The sequence below is a fragment of the Arachis hypogaea genome, chromosome 13, assembly GCF_003086295.3.
Source record: "Arachis hypogaea cultivar Tifrunner chromosome 13, arahy.Tifrunner.gnm2.J5K5, whole genome shotgun sequence".
NCBI lineage: Eukaryota > Viridiplantae > Streptophyta > Magnoliopsida > Fabales > Fabaceae > Arachis > Arachis hypogaea.
In genome coordinates, this window is record NC_092048.1 from 19,404,286 (window position 1) to 19,414,318 (window position 10,033).

Here is a 10,033-nt window from a genome sequence, read left to right on the forward strand (position 1 = left end):
CCTTTTAGTCATTTTTTTAGTACTTTGTGTTTGCTTTCTCAGATTTTACCTATGATTCAGTTTCGTCTTTTAAATTTCAATTCATGAAAATTAATTTCTGTGAGTAAATTTGGTTTCTTTCGCATTAGAATGTGAAACCAGTTTCTGTAAATTGGTTTATAAATATACATATTGAAAAATAGTGGTTTTGCAGAATCTTGTGTCTTTCAAGTGGGATTGATTGAAAATTTTTGGTACCCTTTCAAGCAGAATCTTACATCTCTAATTTATGTTGTTATTACTTGAGTTTTCTTTTTTAATTATTATAGTTAACTTGTTATTACTGTGATTCGATCACTTGTAGGCCAAACTCACTAAGCTTCTCAAGAACCTTATGGCAAAGGTTTCTACTATGAAGAATACAGAGCAGGTGCACACTTTTATCTGATGCAGGGTAGTGGATGACTGCAAAAACAAGTTTCTAGTGTGTGTAATGCTGGTTGTTTTGCTTTTCAAATTGCAGATTTTAGAGCAACTTCCTCGGGTGATATCATCTTTGGATGCATATATGGATAATGGATTGCAAAAGTTAGAACTTCCTCTTATCTGATTGGCTATACTTACATGTTTAGAAATTGGAACCTCCTTTTTAATCTATGTTTGATTTTTCTCAACTAGAATCAAATTCTTGTCTCTAGAATCAATTTGGATTGAAGTGAAAATTTTTACTGTGTTAGAATTACATTGAGAGGAAGTAGCAGACATAAAAACCAGTTATGTTAGAATTAATTATACCTAAAATCAATTATACAAAATTGTATTTTGACAATGTTGCTTGTGTGGTTTTATGAGCTTCACTGATGTGCTAAATTGCTAATTATAGGTGATAACCCGCTAGCAAGTGCAAGTAAACCTCGTTCAAAGTCAGGAGGGAGATGACTGAAGCTTAACAGGGAGCTGTGTTCCACTCACCCAACTGTTCTTCGAGTTTCTTTGCTAGGTGAGGACAGCGACTTCATCTTCTTTCTTTTCTCCTCTAATTCAAAATTCTGATAATTCTCTTGCTCCATTTTTTTTCAGTTTATTCAATTTCTTTTAACACAACTACCACCACAAGCAAAGAGAGGTGAGTGATTTTCTCTCCTTTATGTTTAATTTGGTCGAATGGCTTTGTGAAATGTAACCAAAATTCTGGTTCTTGGAACGGTTAAGGTTTGGGCTCAAGAGAAAAACAGGGACAAGTCTTGTGTATTTGATCAACAAAGAGGTAAGGGTTAGAATAGTTAGATATTGATTTTAGTTGTATTTGGTGATTAAATGGCAGAAACCTTTCCATTGAGTATGCTTATTGACCAGTCAGCTGCTTGATTCTTGGATCTGTATGTGAATGATTGTTGCTTTCTTAATCAGCACAGTTTACTTTGTAGTGGTAAATGGTAATGTTCTAATAAACAAAAATCAAGTACTAATGGGGACTATTATTCATTTGTCTAGAGTAGTTTACTGATTTCATGTTAATTATTTTTGTTTCATATGGATTATATATGCTGCAGTATTTTCGTGGCTCATTGCAATTTGTCAACTATTGTAATAACCAATTAGATTGGAAGATGGCGCATCATTAGAATTCCTAGGTTTAAATAAAGGAAGGCATTCAGTTACACAATGAGAAATTACATACTAAATGTGGTGTCCCTTGATGATCCGTTTTAATCGTTTCAGGATACTTTCTTGAGCTAATTCATTCTAAATGTGGTGGTTAGAGTAGTCTTTTTAACATGGTATTTTTAAATTCAATATTCTAACTTAAAAAAACTGCTCTGCTTCATTAGTGCTTCTGATCACTCTTGCTGGTTTCATTAGTGAATTTAGTTTATTATGCATATTATTTTTTATTATAAGGCATATTATTAGTGCTTTTGATTACTCTTGCTTATTTAATTTTTATTAGTGCTTCTGATCACTTTTGATTCCGAAGGATATGTGTGTGTGTGTGTGTGTGTGTGTGTGGCTTTTGATTTTAGGCAAGGTTGGAGTTCCCCGGCAATTGTTTGTAACAAAAAATCCATCTACTATCCCTTATGAAATCACTAAGGCTGGGATGAAGTTACCATTAGGTACCTATCTTTATTTTCTCATTGAGGTCTGTACTTTCTTTTGATTAGGGTGATGATTATTTAGAACGTGATATATTTTATTAACTGAGATATATGTAGCATTTCAGAAACAAGCCAATCAACCAGGGTAAACAGAATCTATACATAGACATTTTTTATTGCTGTTATGCTCCCATATAATTCTCATATAGTTTTTTTTATTATGGTTATGAAATCTGGGTTCTGATTTTCTGGTCTTCTGAAGGATATGTGTGTGTGTGTGGCTTTTTTCCATTTTTTCTGAATTACTTAAAATGCACAAGTGTTAGCTTGGATCTGTCTTTTGGTTGGTCATCCTAATAAATGGGGTTGCTTGGTGGTTTAGTATTGAGGGTTGTTCTACCTGCTCTGTTTAACTGTTTTGAGGGTATGGTTTATAATATTAGGAGTATGTACGGTCTATTCCAAAGAAATTTCCTTATTATGATTTTGCCCATGAAATTTTCTAACTCCAGTTTCTTTTCACTGGTTTAGGTGGATACCTTTTTGGATTATGATAATTTATCAAAGGGAATTGTCTTTACTACAGATCGGCCATATCAACCAGGTGAGCAGGTAAACATAGATTGAAAGATTAGAATTTGTTATCTAGGATAAAGTTAGCACAAAGCAAACAAGTTCCAAACAAGTTCCATTTTTGAACTGTGGAACACTAATGAAAAATAACTAAATGTACTACCATTTTTTTAAGTAAATTCGTTATTTTTTAGAATTTTATTTATTTACTGATATAGCTTCTGTTTTCATAATGGCCATAAGCCCATAACCTTTCGTTTCTTACTCTCTCTTGATGACTTTATATTATCTGATATGCCTTTAAGATATCATTCCGATGAATACTTTTAACTTTAATTGTTACCAACTTATTTTGTTCTATTTTTGGTCAGATCTCAATGTTTTCCAATACAGATTACTGGTTGGCCATTGGACTTAATGGCTTATGCTTATTTAGCTGTTAGTCCTCCAAGCATGATAGCGCGATCTGAAGAGGTATGAACTAAACTAACTTTTCTGATATTGTTGTTGTAGAACTCAACTAGTGATTCTTTTGACAGATGGCTGCAGCAGCATCAAATAAAAGTACCGCCAAGAAAGATTTGAGATATCCTGAAATAGAGGAGCAAGCATTGTGCGAATCCAGTATATCAAAATACAACAATAATTTGTAATCCTCTTTATATTCATTGATACATGGAAAGTAGTAGTTTAGACATGTTTCATTTTTTTTACTCTATTGTTGAGTGATTGTTCAATTGGATAGTTGGATCCATTGTTTTATGTACTAATATATTGTAACATTACAGTGCTTGTGAATCTTTAGAATGTATTTGCTGTCTTTTGCTAGAATATTTTTTAGTTTAATATAATTGTGTATTTATTTTTATTTTATAATATTTAATTTATTTAATTAAAAATACATAATTATATATATAATCATATTATTAAATATTATGTTGTACAAAAAATTATTAGAATTATATATATATATATAGAAAATAAAAAAAAACAATGAGGGACCTAAGGCTACACTTATATAGAGTAGCTATAATATACAAAAAAAAAAGAGGGACCTAAGGCTACGCTTATAAAAAGTAGCTATGGTATACAATATGACTACGCTTTACAAGTGATGCAGTAGTGTTAAAAAGCGTAGCCTATTCTAGAAAAATAAAAGTTAAAAAGCGTAGCCTTTGGTCCTGGACAGCATCACTTGAAAAGCGTAGCCTATTCTCAAAAGTCAAAAGCGTAGCCCTTGGTGCAGAAAAGCGTAGCCTTTGAGAATAGGCAACGGCCGAATAGAAATCACTCCAAAAAGCGTAGCCGTAGCCCAAAAAGCGTAGCCGTAGCCTAAGGCATCATTTTTTTTCACTTTTGGCTACACTTTTCAAGTGTACCTGAATGGGTGTTTTTCTTGTAGTGATCGTCGCAGGTGGCACGATTCCACTGCAAATTCCAAAAGAAACCAAACAACTCGTTGCAAATGTACCCGACTTTCTTAGATCATTGTTCATTCATTCATTGCCCATGCCACTCGTCCTGTGTGATTTGTGCGTTTATATAACTTTGCCAGCATTTCTAATTGGAAAATTATAGTATACAGATCAATAAGCATACATAAAGCATACAGAGATTCGTTTATTCTTTCTGCTTAAGTTCCTGATCGACACGTGGTTATAGTGTGGAGGCATGGGATGCGGGCTGACAGGGCTGGCGAATAGGGGGCTCTTTAAGCGTGATGGCTGGCTTGCAGCAGTTGTAACGGCGCCACCATAAAGACCGTGCAAACGTAATGGATCTTTGGGCTGGACCTTGTAATCCCCGTAAAATGGGCCCACTCATACGCTTTCTTGTAGGGATGTCAATGGGGCGGGGCGGGAGCGGAAGATGCCTCCCTGCTCCCCGTCCCCGCCCCCCAGAATTAATCCCCATTCCCGCCCCGATTCCTGCCATGGGAGAATAATTGTCCTCATCTCCATTCCCCGCGTTCCTCATATTTTCCGCGGGCTCCATTCCCCATCCCCTTATATTTAATATTCATATGAAAATTATAGTAAAAAATATCAAAAAAATAAAAAACAAACTACATACTATTACAAACACACAAACATATCTTATCCAAGATTATAAGTCCAGAAATACAACATAGCAAATTATAATCCATAAAATAAAATCTTAAAATACAACTTCCATTCTAAAAAAATGCAATAAGATATAGTCTTTAACATCAAGTATTCTTTGATGGTTAGCATACTCAGTAAGAGAAATCATAATTGCTTTAGATACATAGAAGGAGAGAAAATCAAGCAACTATTTCAAAATCAAACCCTAACTATTTCAAAATTATAAACCTATATGTCTAATTGCTTTAGATAATAAAAGGAGAGAAAATCAAAATTATACAACACAGTGAGTAGGAAGACGGAATAATAGGGTTAGAGTTTTTTTAATTGGTAAAATTACTAAAAAACCCACCTATGTTAGAAATAAAGTAAGGTTATTTGAGAAATTTCAAACATTCGGAGAATTATCGGGGATGGGACGGGGATCCCCGCTCGGGTCCCCGCACTTGTCTCGGAGAAATTTTGCTCCCCATCCCCATCCCCACGAGGAAAATTCTCCACTAACGGGGCCCCATTCGGGGCGGTCCCCGTGGGGATCCCCGCCTCCTGGAGATTTTTGACACCCCTACTTTCTTGTCATTGTTTGCTCCCTGTAAGTAGTGAACTGAAAAATGAATTTTTGTAGTGAAAATAAATGGAGTAAAAAAAAAATGAAGGAATGAAAAAAACGCTGGAGGGAGACGGGCCAAAAGGGTAACTATCCATAGAGTGAAATTGCAACCTCAATGGGGTTATGATAAAGTTACTAAATTAAACGGAAAATACAATAGAATAAAATATAATCCAATGGAGATAAAATAGAAAAATTAAAAGTGTGCCTGAATGCTGTGAGTTATGTGTATTCCAATGGATAATTTTTATATTAATTTAATTTAATTTTTGTTTATGGTTACTTTTTTTAAAATTGAATTATTTTTGAGTTATGTGTATTTACTAAAATGAGAACTAGACTTTGTTAGATATCTTTAAATTAAACAAGATAAGCCAAAAAATGTTTATTAATTGGTGACATATTTTTGTTATTGATAACTGTATGACATCTATTAATATTAATATTTTTTAACATATATATACTTGAATAATGTCATAGATACTAATTAATTAATAAATTAGAGAATAAGTTGATATAGGAAGTTAAATTTTATATAGTTAGTTAATTATGACTGGGTCTATTGGTTGAATCTGTGACCCACCGGTTGAACCCGTGACGCAATGACCTGGCCGGGTTGAGTGCCCGGCCGTTTATGATAACTATGGGGTCTGAGGATTGCTCGTTGAAGAAGATGGATATTAGTTCTAGCGGTGTTATCGATTCGGTTTGCGTCGATTTTGAACCTATGAAAAATTGAACCGGCCTGTACGGTCCTGAGCTAATGGCAACCATTTCGGTTGCTGCTTTATGGACAACCGAACCAAATAGAACCGACAGCGGATCGGCTCGGTCAGTTTTCTCGGTTATTTAAAGGCTGATAATCGTAATTTAAATCAGCATAAAAGGAAGTATAAAATCGTAAATGACTTAAACTAAGTTGAGTAAATGTCGTCCGAATTCAATACAACTTCAACTTGACCGAACGCTTAAACATACGAACGAGGATAGTAAAAAATGACTAACAAACGAAAACAACCAAGACAATTTGGAACACACGTTGGATTCGGTTCTGCTCGATTTGGTGTTGAGGGAGACATGGGAAAACCGAACCGACCCGATCGGGTTAAGCCGAAAAAGACCAGATAAACCCTTTTTTTCCTGTTTACCACGTAGCTGGGTAAATGTCGGTATAATTTTGCAGTACATTTCGGGACGGTTTGCTTACTTACACCCGTAACGGCCGACATGAAGATAACAAACATGAAATTAAAGAGTAGTGCATGTGTTACGATAGGTTTAAGTACATATAGATTAGTTTAATGAATACGGAGAAGAAGGGCAGGCATATAAATTTATAAGTCATGTTGTTATCATTAACGATCGTGTGCGGTAAAGGAGAATCATTACCCATATTTGTCATAACCGGAGCGGACTGGTTGGTAGAACTGGAAAACCTGTAAAGCGGACTATGAACCGGATAGGCTTGTGCGTTGGACCGTTTAAGGATGGTAAAGGGCATGAACCGGGTAGAACCGGCAAAGACCGGTTCAATTCGGTAAATCGGGCCACAACCGGTTTGCCCACGGTGGTCTCTATGGTGTTTCGTGGGACGGCATTCCCACCTGTCTGTTTTTCAAAGTTCTGATCTTTTTAGTTATGTACTGTTATTAATAGGAATATAAACTTCACTGAGGATTTATTAATCATTTTCTATGCAAATGTTACTAATGTGATTAAAGTTATCTATTCTGATACTAGAATTGAACTTTATTAATATTATGGAATGGCATTGTTATTTACTAATGGAAATAGAAAGTTTGTCGAAATTTTATTAATGTTTTTCTAGTTTAATGCTAGTATTGTGATTAAACTTATCTGTTTTCAAACTAGTATTGAATTTTATTAATATAATGGAGTGGCATTCTTGTTGCGTCACATCAAAATATTATTGTGTTAGTAGTAAGTAATTGTTTCTTTCATAGTTATTAGAACCGAACCGGTGATCGAATCGGTCAAACCACCGGGTCACTGGGTTATTGGTTCAACCGGTGGGTTACTGGTTGAACCGATTGGCCCGACACTATATGAATAAAAAATAAAAAATACTAAAAAATTTAAAATTAAAATTTAAAATACTTATTTTTACTAATATTTTTTTAATATCTAGCTATTCTAAAATAATATAGAACATGAACAATAAGTATTTTGTGAAGTTTATTCCATCGTAAATTTTTTTAATTTGTTTTTACATTAAAATAACTATTATTTTAAAATTTTAATAATTTGTTAATTAGTTTATATATATTATACTATTATATATTATAAGTATTTACTTAAAAATTAATGTTAATGAATAATTTATTATTATGAAAAGAAAAAATAAGTGACTTTATAAGTATTGTTAAATAAAACTATAATTAATTTAAGAATGAGTGAGTTTACGACTAAGATTAAAATAAGTTAAATAGAAGTAAACTATTTGATGAAACATACTTATATGTATTATAAATTGTATATATGTTAGTAAGGTGCATGCTAGCTCAGTGGTTATGAAAGATGGTCTTTTTCCATGAAGACAGGGGGTGGAACCTCACATCATACATTTCGTGAAATTTTAATTTCAAGCGGTACGGTCAGAGCAGTCTTCAGCTAGTTTGACCGGTTAAATCTGGGCCTAACCGTTTCGTTTCGGTTGGTAACCTTATGCGGTCTAAATATCGGGTCATATCAAAATGGCTCTGGTTCATCGGTTTTTTGCTTGAACCGGCTGGTCCAGTCCGGTTCAAATAACTATGGTTTCCTTACAGCCAGACCCTTTAGCAATAACTTTGTTGATGTGTCACCATAGTTAGTAAAATCGGACTGGACCGACTGGTTTGACCGAAAAACAGGTGAACCGAACCTAAAATTGGTTCGGTCCTGTTTTTGGATCCCATAAGGTACAGAACCGGAACTAACCGGTCAATTTCGGAGTGCTCCGGTCAAAAACAGTCAAACTAGGTAAGCCCGGTCTGACCAAATCGCTTGAAAGTCAAACACTCAAACTTACCCGAAATGTGTGAACTGGGGTTCGTACCCATGTCTTCTGTCACATAAAAACCTTTCTTTGCCACTGAGCTGTCTTATTTCTCAATAACGTATATGCAAACTATAATATATATACTCGTCGTTCATCAAATTGTTTTCTTCTATTTAATTTATTTTAATTTTAATTATAATATCACTCGTTGTTAAATTATTTATATTTTTATTTAACAATAATCATAAACTCAGTTATTTGTTCTTTTCATAGTTGTATAATATATGAATATTATTTTTTAATAAATACTTGAAGTATATAATAGTTTGTTAGAGATAAACTGAATGATAAACTATTAAAATTTAAAAATAATAGGTTTTTTAATATAAAAAGAAAATAAACATACTCGTGATAGAATAAAATTAACAAAATACTTATTGTTCCTATTCCATATTATTTTAGAGTATCTATATATTCTTAAAATATTAGTGAAAATATTTATTTTAAATTTTAGTTTTAAACTTTTTTGTATTATTTATTTTTTATTTATATAGGATCGGGTCAATCTGTTTAACCAATGACCCACCGATTTGAACCAATAATGTAATGACCCAATAGTTTTACTGGTTCGATGACCAGTTCGGATCTGATAACTTTGTGTGTCAATAAATGTCGCTCTATTTATTTTTCCTGATCCCCGGAATGTAACTTGATGCCTTTTTTGTTTTTTTTATAAGTTTGTGGCAAATAGATTTATTTTACGTACAATAGGCTTCATTATTTTGTGGCCTACGTTGACATAACCATTCATGGATAGTTCACATGGGGAATAAAGCTTAAGGTCATTGCCGTGATTCATGGGAAAATGATGTTTGAGGTATTAAGTTATGCACTCATCTAGATGCACCAGCGAATGAGTTGGTCGTTATGCATGGGAAGCTTGAGTCACGTCAATGCGCATGCAACACGTGTAAATTAATAAACACGTAAACTTCATGGCATGGTGCTCGGAAACCTCCATGCATGCATAGCCCTAGTTACTATATGATTGAACTCTAAAGCAATTCGAGCTCGGAGTGAAACTACAAGAGATATGTTAGGCACAAACCATGTTGATATACAGGGGAATTAAAAACTTGTTACATTACTTTGAGATACAGTTTTTTCCCTTGTACAAGAAATAGTAGTAGAAGCAAAAGTATACTAAGACAAAGCATGATACAAAATGAAAAGGACTAACTGTGCCATTCACCACCAAGGAAGACTTGTTGCTTGTGCACGGAGTCGACCGAGGACAGTGAAGGTCATCGAAAACCGGTTGCGTAGCTTGCATGGATTGTTGCTAAACACATTGGTAGAGCGGCAATCTTGCAAGTCACCATGGCCCTCTTAAATGTGAAATTGGCCATGGAGTGCAACAAGGGAGAGATTGCTCGTAGTTGGAGTCTTAGAAAGTTGACGAAATGTTTGCCGATTTCACCCAATCCCATGACTGGATTCGCTTACAACCATACACGTTTGGGAATTTTGGTGTGCATGGCGGGGGTTGGGGTGGGTTGGATCTAGCCAATTTCATTGCTATCTAATGCATTGCCTTCTTGAGTTGGTGTATTTATTGTGAGGTGAGCCGGGTCTAACCCTTGGTCATATTTCCAGTTTGTTTAAA

The 10,033-nt window shown here is 34.2% G+C and overlaps 2 long non-coding RNA genes across 2 annotated transcripts; both read left to right on the forward strand.

Annotated features, from left to right (window-relative positions):
• Positions 1 to 309: 309 nt before the first annotated feature.
• LOC112735795 (uncharacterized) lies at positions 310 to 914 on the forward strand. Its single transcript, XR_003812841.2, has 3 exons — positions 310 to 409; positions 503 to 567; positions 863 to 914. It is a non-coding gene; the product is annotated as an uncharacterized lncRNA (long non-coding RNA).
• Positions 915 to 3,012: 2,098 nt separating this feature from the next.
• Positions 3,013 to 3,484, forward strand: LOC140178113 (uncharacterized). Its single transcript, XR_011870355.1, has 2 exons — positions 3,013 to 3,125; positions 3,191 to 3,484. It is a non-coding gene; the product is annotated as an uncharacterized lncRNA (long non-coding RNA).
• The last annotated feature ends 6,549 nt before the right edge of the window (positions 3,485 to 10,033 follow it).